Genomic DNA, 10,910 nt, shown 5'->3' on the forward strand with positions numbered 1-10,910 from the left:
GTTACACTGTCAGCCAGCTGACAATTCAGTCTTATTTGTTAGTAGAGAATTTCCAACATTAGATTATAAAAAATAGGCTGAATTCCTTTGTTTGATCACACAGAGAAATAAAATTTAAATTGAGTAACCATTTTGATTCAAATTGAAGTTTGGACCGTAAAATGAAAAAGGACCATAGTTTGGTGCGCTATGAAAAATTTACCATAATATTTTTTAAAACAGAGATGATCCACTATGAAAGGTGGATATTCATGCATAATGATTTCTTGAGCTCGCTCCTTCTTTGCACATTCTGGCTTATAGATTGTAGATGTCATTTCTTGTTTGCCTTTTACCATCTTAGATGTGATAAGTTCCTGCCCTTTTAGGCTAATCTTTCATTGGATACATGATTCTATATGTTGATGCAAGTGATTCGTTCCATTCTTCGAAATCCCACCGAGCAATTTCTTAAAATAGTTACATTGAGCTTTGTCCTCTCCATTAAATAGAGTCTTTTTAAAATGACTCCACACAACTCTTTTAGCTTTCCAGTTTGTGTAGTAGACTTTGTATGATCTTCAATAGCAATTTCATTTGAAAAAGAACCTCTGGGATTACAACTTTTAATTTCATTTGTTTGGGTTGAATTCCCAATTGGATGTGATATTGATTGATGAGAACCAATATCATCACCTATATAAAAAAAGCAATAATTCAAATTTGTGAAATCAAAGGAACTGTTAATATAAAATCAGCTGAACCAATATATGAACTATTGCCAAGGGTTTAATAACCAGAACTGGTTCAACCGGCAGTTTCAACAATTTCAGATCTAATCCGGATCGTTAACGGATCAGAGCCATTACTGGAAAACCCAAATGAGCCAATGGTCCAACTCTAACCTCTCACCAAGCTCAAAGCCATGCGATTTCCTCTAAAACCCTAAATATGATGCTTACAAGGAAGCGGAGCATCAGGGCCGGCTTTTGCTGCTTTAACGCGTCCACCATCTATGACAATGATGACAAGGTAAAGACCGAAATCTCAACTGATTCTCCCGTACAGATCTCAGAGGAGGAATTGGGATCGTCCTCCTCCTTCTCTCGTCACCGCATCTTGACTAAAGCCTTCCACTCCACCGCCTTCATCTCAGCTCTTGTATGTTTTCTTTTGAATTTGAATTTGAATTTAGGATTTTCGATGCTAATATTTTTATTTATAGATGCGAACTTTTTTCCTTTATTTTTAGGGGGATTTTGGTACTGTAGAAGAGGAATAAGGGGGGTCTAAGGGCTCACCATCACTAGTGCAGAAGTAATTCGACATGTCATAGGAGAGATACGTCACTGGATCATCTTCGAGATTGATGGAAGATGACAATCGGAGAGCAAATTCATCTGATCAGGGCTTCACACCATTGTCGGTTTCTTTATTTTCACCATCCTTATCAACATTGAGCTTGTCTTTTCAGTGGCTTCTCACTCGTCGACAGAAACCAAGCCTGGCGATGAAGACAACCAAAGATCGAAGTCAGAGAAGCCACCGCCAGAAAGGAAAATAGCCAAAAAGAATTTTTCTTTAAAACCCGGTTGGTCCGGTCCATTCGAACTAGTTCACTAGTTCTTGATCTAGAGTCAATTTTTTGACCAGTTCGATCGAAACCAGATTCAAGCTATATAAGTAAAGTGGACTAGTGTCCGGTTCCCGATTGAACTGGCCGGTCTGGTCCAATTTTTAAAATCTTGCACAATATCAATCATATAAAAAGATCATATATTTTGATTAAAGAAAAAAAAAAGATAAAACACATTTATTTAAACATATAAAATCAAGCTTGATGAGATCAAGACTAGGCTCTGCTCATGAAAATCACAAACACAAACACGTGTTATCCAAGAACCACATGTGGCACTCCAAACTTATCCTTCATTAGCACCTAAATAACAAAGCTCACCATTCTTCTCTGAGCCTTAACAATTAACAATGAAATCACCAAAACAAACAAAGAAAAAGAGAAAAATGGGATTTGAGACTTTCCCTGGAAGTCATATGTGTAATTCTACTTCCTTCTATGGGAGTCTTCTTACGTTATGGATGTGGAGTAGGTGTCCTCAGGTTTTTATGGCAATTCTTTCAATGTTAAGCAGTTTTATTAGTGTTCAAATATTTTTTGCAGGTTGAGTTCTGGATTGATTTACTGCTGACTTTGTTGGGATACAAACCTGGAATTATTTATGCAATTTATGCTCTTGTTGGATAACACTGTCATGAATTTGTTGTAAAGACGTACTACATCATCATGCATCTAATAGAGAGTGATTTATACTAATTAGTAACTAATAACAATTGTTTAAGCTCCAAATAGAGAAGAAGAATAAGGCAATACAAACACTGGTTATTTTTCTCTTATAGGAACAACGCATCAAGAAACCAACCTAAGCACAAAAATTTCAGAGAAATGTTGGCAAATAAATACATAGCAACACCAATAGACAAACACAAAGCACAAAGAAAAGTAATCATAATCACATAGAATGATTTAGAAGGTGAAGAAAAAAGAAATATAGAAATGGAGATGTGCTTATCAATAGATTCCAGCCTTTCCAGGAAATAGAGATGTGTTTTTTAGGAAGTGTGAATGTGGCCATAAACTTTTCAAGTGTTAATGGAGCCATCGTTAAAGCGCCGACAAGGTCAGAGAAGACCAATGAGGCAATGAAGGCAGACTCAGCACGAAGCAATCCCAAGTTTCCAACAAGAAGAATTGGAAAAGGGCGACCTAACCTTATATTCTTCATTTTACACAAACCCCCCGATATATTTTTATATTTACAAAACCTTATATTTTTACTTTGCGGTGGAATTTGGGTTCTGGTTGGGGCAGGCATTAGGATCCCCATACCAGCCCCCGCCACCACTTTATATTAGTCATGTTTTACCCGAACCGGACCCAAAACCCAATCAAATTGGGTTTCCCCCATGAATCTTGGGTTGGGTAGGGAAGGGCCAAGTCGGGTATGGGGATGATTGCCATCCTTACATAGGACTGAATTCTTTGTTTGTAATGTATGTTCATGGTAATTATAATTGTTAGGAACTCATGAGAAAAAGAATTGCTGAAAAGAAAACCCATGTAGAAGAAATAACTTATCAAATATCTAAAACAACAAATTTTTCTAAAGCTTCCAACACTACAAGGCATAACAGATGCTTCAATAGAAGCAAGTTGTTTACCTTAAAGTAATGAAATAGTTGTCTTGGATGGGTCGAGTCTCCTTTTTTTTTTTTAATTGCATGTCATTTTGTAAGTAGGAAATTGTTTATTTATTCAAGGATGAATGAACATGAAAATTTTGTAATCACTATAAACATAAATGAAGTTACAATGTCCAATTATCAAAATACACAATTGATGAACTACTTTTAATGACTGTAATGATCCATGAAGTTTGATTGTTCATTGCCAAATGTTTGTAATTATTGTAATTGTCAACTATCATTTGATTCCTTTGCAAAAATTGTGATTTTAATTAATATTCCTTGTAGATAATTTCATTATTGTGTTCATGGTAAATTTTTAGTTACTGTTAAATGGAATGTTAATATTCTTCATGGATAATTTCATAATTGTGCTTATATTCAAGATTGCGTGTTGAATGTCATTACAAGGAATTAAAAAAATTCAGGGCAAATGTTTGATTAACATAGACATAAAAAAACTTAAAAATATTCTTGTACAAGTGTACAAAATTTTGGAAAACCTGAACAAAATTTAAGAAATTTTTTTTAACTCAAACATCAAAACAACAAGAGATTCTTGTACAAATTTACAAATTTTCCTGAAACATCTCAAGCAGTAGGCCAAATTTAGCCAAAAAGGTCTTCAACAAATAGGTCTTCTTCTTCCTCTCAAGTATGGCTCCATCATTGAATGGAGATGTACCACTTATAGTGTTACACTTGCTACTCTCCAAAACCTAGTGAAGTCGAGTTTGTGTCTAAGTGGTTTGGAGGAAAGTGGTAGATGTAGGGAGTGTCTCAGTGGGAGGAGGATGGTGATTATGACAAGCCTCGCCATGGATTAGGATGTCGAGTTAAGGTTAGGGCCTTGATTAAGGTTTCAAGTTACAGTTGGGGGGAATGAAGGAAGGGTGGAAAAAAGGTGTTTGGATTCTAGTTCGAGTAAAATATGATCAGATAAACTTATTAATGTTTAATACTTTTTTACTGTTTTTCTTTTTTGTTATTATAATAAAAAAAAGCCACATTAGACAAAACAAATGGTGAGAGTAACTCCCATTGCCCAAGTATACTTGATTGTCTCAATCGAAAAAGTTAAGGGATGAAAAAAGTTCAAATTAGAGTAGGGGGATTAAAAGGGCAGAGTCCCCAAAGTAGACAGACCATTTAGGGTATTCCATAAAGTTTCTCTAAACTCATATATATGTTTAAGACATAATTAACTTGCTAGAGGGTTTAGGGTTTTTTTTTAATCAAGTAGCCCCATTTAAGGAAAATCAGACATGTGCATAGGCGTGGAGTTAATACCTCAATACATCTAAGCCCTTTTTTCTGTGGATTTTGAAGTTTGATCTCGGTCCTCCCTGAAATGAACACCCCATGACTTAGTGGCAATAGGGCAAGAGACTATTGGTAGTTTAGGGTTGAAACAAAAAGATGAAAATATAAATAAAATAAAGACCAAATATTAAAACCATCTATTTTATCACCTTTAAAATAGAGCAGATGGTATTTTACTCCTTCCAAAGTTCAAAGGGTGAAGGAATCAAATCCATCCAATGCGTTGTTCACATTTTTAAAAGAACCCCCCTAGTTTTTAAAGCCACTCACTCTTGCTCATGCAAAACAAAGTATTTTTTTTTTTTTGTTTTGGATTCATTCACCAGATTTAAAATGTTTCTATATTGAATTACACTTTCTCCATAATTCGTATTCTCAAATAACCAATAAACAAAAGCCAATACAAAAACATTATGCCCAAGGAAAAAAGAAACTGTAATATGCCAAATTAGTATCAATGTGTATTGAGTTACTTATGCTAGAGAATTGCAATAATAGCAATAAATAAATAAATAAACTTTCAAATGATATATTACTTTATTATAAGCCATATATTTTTATAAAATATTTTATGAAGTATTTTTAAATATAATTTTTCAATAGATTATCTAATTTTTTATTAATAATTGAAACATTTTTACTAAATAAATATGTTTATAATGAAATATACGATGTAAATAAATAAAAGGATGAATGAAATGATTGACGTTCCTATATTATAATATAACTATGGAAACAACCTGTTGTAAAGAAGAGCATTACTGTGCTTACTACGATGCACACCAGTGCTTAGTCACCTTCCTGAACAAAATAATAAGAATGCAAATATGGTTTCTAGTCCTAATCGTCATGAATCGAGTATTACAAAGGAATTAACACATGCAAAGATCACATATGAGAGTTCTCAAGAGAGACACATGCTAGAATCAAACTAGAAACAAGGGAAGAGGTCGTACCTTTGCTCGAAGAAGAGAGGGAATCGGGCGAGAGAAAAACCACGAATGAAACTCAAGGGCAGCCAAGAAAATCAAAGCACACATGGAAACATGAGAGGAAAGAGTTCAGGAAGAAAGAAAATGAGACGAGGGACATCAGCGGGTAACCATAAAAAGGAGAAAACGGAAGTGGAACGGTTGCGCAAGAGCACACCAAATCAGTACGAGCGTGTTAAGCGACCATGCTTATCCCTTTAAAGTGAAAAGTGCCCTAAAAGAGCATAGTCATGCTTGAGACCGTGCTTAAGGCCGTGCTTTTTACATGGAAATTTTGTGAAACTCAGGAAGGGAAGCACGACCTTGCAAGGAGCTGCCAGCCCGTGCTCATTCAAGCACAATCAACAACACGGGAAAGAGCACGCCCGTACTTGCCCTTGTTTTTAGAATTTCCGCAACTCCTAAAACCTGCATGGCCACAAGCATGACTGTGCTTAACCTTGGAAAAATAGAGAAGCTTGGCACAACTACCCACCTCCACAAGAGAATGAGACACGAAGTTTCCCCACTGAACGATTACCAAGCTTGACTAAACACCCATCCAAAATATCAAAAACCAAGAAATTCAAAATAAAAATAAAAACAAAGCCACTTAAGACAAGTCCTAAAACAAATACTCAAACACTTGGGTTGCCTCTGAAGAAGTGTTTGTTTAACGTCACTATCTTGACGTGCCTTTGCGATGCTCAAGGGGGATCATGGACCCAATTCCCTTCATGATTTCTTGTAATATCAAAGAATGAATAAGCCATTAAAGTGTCAATTAAGCAATCCCCCCCTTCCAACTGAAAACCAAAGGATACATGCAATCCTTAGGGGTGATCAATGGACTATTTTATTTTTCTTATTAGTAGCGAAGTTCTTCCACTATTTCTTGTTCTAAGAGCCTTTGTTCTCAACCAAGTTAGGTCCTCTTCCTTGTTTACTCCTGAGGTCATCAGGATAGTTCCCCTCCTCTACGTCATCCGGAGGCTCATCTTCTTCGAGGACCTCAGACAACTCATCCTTCATCCACGTGTCCTGTACAAAATCGGAAACATAGACATCAACAATGTCCAATGCATAACACATGTCATCTGAATTTTATAGAGTGGCGCTTGGTATCTTGCAACTTAAACACTACTTCCTCATCCCTGATAAGTGTCTAAATGTATATATTTTCTTATATGTATTTTATGCACTTAACATGTAGATTGTTAAGAATTGATATTCTTTTTGTGCTTAACCGTGTGTTATTTGCTTTGTAGGACATAGAGAAGCCATGGAGAGCACAAGGACATGATTAGGGCGAAAAAAAGAGAAAACCAGGTTGTATAGTATTGTAGCATATTTAATGTAACTGGATCACTTTAGCAATCTACTGTAGTATCTTATACAGCACCTGAAAATTTTTTGAGGCAGAAACTTTTTTCTAACTCATGCGGCCTCCATACGGGTCCTTATTAGACCTATATGCCCCCGTTATTGACCCTGGTATACAGCGATTTCTCATTATTTGGGCATCGTATGGTCTTCATACGGCATCCATATGACCTGTATAGCTTGGGGGGATGTATAAAAGGAGCCTTTTATGGGTGGAAGAGTTCTTGGCCACCATTGAAGAAAAGAAAACCTAGAAACGACAGTGATTTCTCAAGGCAAATTCAAGGGCTTTTGAGGCTTCAAAGCATCATCCTTCAAAGGGGAGATCCATCACCAAGGAAGAAAGGAGTCTTAGGATTAGGAAGTGACCTTCAGCTAGGGGAAGTGTCATTCGGCTATCCTTAGGAGAGGGAAGTGTCATTGGGCCTGATCCACCTCATCTTCATCATCTTCCCATCTAGGGAGTGTCATCTATGAACTTCTCTTGTATTTTGATCTATATTATTGTTTGTATTTGTTTGATGGCACACTAGAACCCTAAGGCCACCAGATGTCGGTGAACCTTAGGGGGTTTATCATGTATTTTGGATTATTGCTACTTAATTATATTGCTTTGGTTTGATTTGTGATTTAATCCATTGTGCCTTCACACTTGAATTACATATGGAGAGATCCATAATCCTTTTATGAGTTGTACACAGCGATGTGACCTCTCACGTGTATTATATCTTGAACGTATTAAAAGGGGCTGCTTGTATCGACATGCCGAGAGATTGGATGTTGGTAGCCCTCCGATTCTTAAGAGTAAACCTAAAAGGAGTTTATTCTTATTTTGGGATTTCCTTGTTCTTAATGAAATTGTAGGAGTGTTGATTTGGAAGAGATTCTGATCAACACTCGTATGGGATTAGGGTACAACCACCGATAGATTGGGGTTAATGTAATCTCGAAATCCCTCAGTCCAAATCAACCTTGCATCTTTTGTTCTTCATCCTTGTGTCATGATGCCCCCTTAAGGGATCCACATGCATTGGCCCTTCGCAAATCATTGTTGTCTTTGTGAATCTTAAATTTGTGTGTCAATCTCTTATTTATTCTCTTGTATCTAGTTAAGTAGATTCTTTCACTTAAGATGTTGGGCTAGAAAGTAGGTTGCGAAGGAGTAATAGTGGATCCTTAACCCCGAGGAATATGATCATTGTGTCATTACACGAGGTATTACTTGGCTATCTTATACAATTGTGGGGAAGCAATCAATCCCCACTCTCAAAACCATACGACCATCTTTGATATCAATCAAAGCTTGTGAAGTTACCAAAAATGGTCGCCCAATTATCAGAGGGACTTCATCCTTGTTATCCAAATATAGAATGACAAATTCTACCGGGGAGATGAATTGGTCCACCTTGACCAAAATATCTTCAATTATGCCCATTGGGTTAGCGAACAGACTGATTGGTAAGTTGCAAAGTCATATTTGTCGGTTTAAGCTCACCGAGGCCTAACTTTTGAAAAATTTTGTAAGGCATCAAATTATTTGATTGTGATCCACAAGCGCATGGGTCATCAAGTAATACCTCTCGCGCACGCACGAGAGGGTTATATTCCCTAGGATCCCAAGAACTACTATTACTTCCCCCTAGACGGCACTGTCTAGTTCACCAAATATAGGATTAAAACAAGATAACAAAGATAACAAAGAGAAAACTATAAACACATGGACTAAGGCTCACCACATAAGCATGTTAAAGATGCAAGTAGCAATGAAAGTGCGAGGTCCCCGGGCTAGGATCTCCTCGGGACTACTAAAGCTTGAGGGATGCTAAAATTATAAAGGCAATGGTGATTGGGTCAAAAGATATCCAACAGTAGGTTACTACGATGGTCACGGCGATAACCCCTAATCCCATACAAGTATTGGGGCGGAAGTCCCCCTATGATTGAATTAAGTGTCGGGATATCTCTAATTAGGGCCAATGCTCAACTAGGTATAGCCCTAATGGTTGGAGGGGTACGAAATACCCGATGGTCACGGTGTATTCATATATGAATCCCTTCTAAGCCAAGTATGTCTAGTACAAGGGCGATGGTCACGATACCGAGTACAACCTAGAAGTTGAAATATAGAGTTCTCATGCAAATCAACATCCCAAAGTTCACAAGGCTTAAACCACAAACCACACAAATATAGAGTTTTCAGTGTCTTGAACTATAGGAGGTGCTAAATCCTCACCACTTCTTAATGTGATCGCCTTGAGGGATTCTCGTGGATTAACCTCCATGTCACTTGGAAGTGATCCTTATGGTTATTCAGCAAGTGTCTTGGCTATTTCGCCCACTTGATGTCCCAAATTTTGGAGGGATGCTTGTTGGTTCCTTAATAGTTCTTTATGCCCTATAAGATGGACATCATTCACTTGAATGTGCCTTGCTAACAAGGTTTCAAGACTCGGCCCCTTTCATTCTTGAAGCAGTTGTTGAGGAGGTGCAGCTGGAGGTTGTAATGTCCTGAACTGTCCTTGTGGTCCTTTTCCTGGCTAACGCTAAGAGAAATTTGGGTGGTTTCTCCACCACGGATTGTAGGTACCACTGTAAGGGTTATTATGAAAATAGTTGTTCAGACCCACATAGTCAACTTGTTTTGTGCTAGTATTCATATCAGAAGAAGGATAGCTAGGTCCTGCTTAACTGGCCCAAGGTTCACAGCTCATCACTCGGGCTTGGGGTTGAACTTGCATTATGTCCAACCTATCACTTGTGCCACCAATGCCTTCAATGTATCAACCCCATAAATGCAAACGACTTTCATTGGTTCGTTTCTTTTAACACTCCATTGATAACCGTTAGAAGTCATGTCTTCAATCAAAGGTTGAGCGATATTAGGCTGCTTGCTATGCAAAGAACCCTTAGCTGCCGCATCCAACATTTGCTTCATCGCTACATTCAACCCATTGTAAAAAATTTGGATTTGCATCCCTTCGACAATTCTATGTTGGGGATATTTTCTTAACAACTCCTTATATAGTTCCCATGCGTTGTACAAGGTTTCAGAGTCCATTTGTCTAAATGACAAAATATCACTCCCTAACTTCATGATTTTCGCCAGAGGAAAGTAGAGGGTTAGGAATTTCTTGGTCAGTTGTGCCCAAGTTGTGATAGACCCTTGTGACAAGAAACTTAGCCATTACTTGGCCCTTCCTCACACTGAGAATGAAAAGAGTCGTAGGCGAATCGAATCCTCAGACATGCTATTTGCCTTGAAAGTGTCATAGATCTCCAATAGACTTACTAGATGAGCATATGGGTCTTCATTTTGAAATCCATCAATCCAGAACATTTATTACACCATCTGTATAAAGTTGGGCTTCAACTCAAAGTTGTTCGCCACCACAGGAGGATGAACGATACTAGACCTTGTTCGTTCGAAATTCGGCCTTGCATAGTCTGAGATGCTTCTCTGGTAATTCCCGGTCATTTGTTCTTATTATTCAACCTCAACACTGATCTCCACTGACCCTGTGTTATTAAGATTCACTTGTCTCAATCTTCTATACATAGTTCATCCTAATTATGGATCAGTGCTTGCAAGTGAAGATGAGGAACTTCCTCTGGTCATACAAGAGTACCTGCAAAACCACTTAACAAAAATAACAGTTAAAGCCCAAAGAGAAATTAAAGAATGAAATATATACAAAAGCAAAGAAAATGGCTACATTACTAAAAATGTAAATTTTCTCAAGAGTTTCCAGTCCCTAGCAATGGTGCCAAAAACTTGATATGCCCTTTTGTGTAACCGCAAGTGCATGAGTCGTACAACTAGTAAAGTATACCATAATGGGTTGGGTAATCGAATCCCCGGGGACTAGTATAGCTCTCAGTACTTGCTCTATTTCTAATATCTAGCTGACTTAAGAGATTGGATGAAAGTTAGTTTAAAGCAATTAAAGAAATGTGGAAGGAGAAATGAAAGAAAGACAGGGTTTGGGTTGAAAA

At 37.4% G+C, this 10,910-nt stretch overlaps 1 pseudogene; it reads left to right on the forward strand.

Annotated features, from left to right (window-relative positions):
- The first annotated feature begins 2,001 nt into the window (after positions 1-2,001).
- On the forward strand, positions 2,002-2,242 carry LOC120278130 (annotated as a pseudogene).
- Positions 2,243-10,910: the final 8,668 nt, after the last annotated feature.

The sequence above is a fragment of the Dioscorea cayenensis genome, chromosome 15, assembly GCF_009730915.1.
Source record: "Dioscorea cayenensis subsp. rotundata cultivar TDr96_F1 chromosome 15, TDr96_F1_v2_PseudoChromosome.rev07_lg8_w22 25.fasta, whole genome shotgun sequence".
Classification (NCBI taxonomy): Eukaryota; Viridiplantae; Streptophyta; class Magnoliopsida; order Dioscoreales; family Dioscoreaceae; genus Dioscorea; species Dioscorea cayenensis.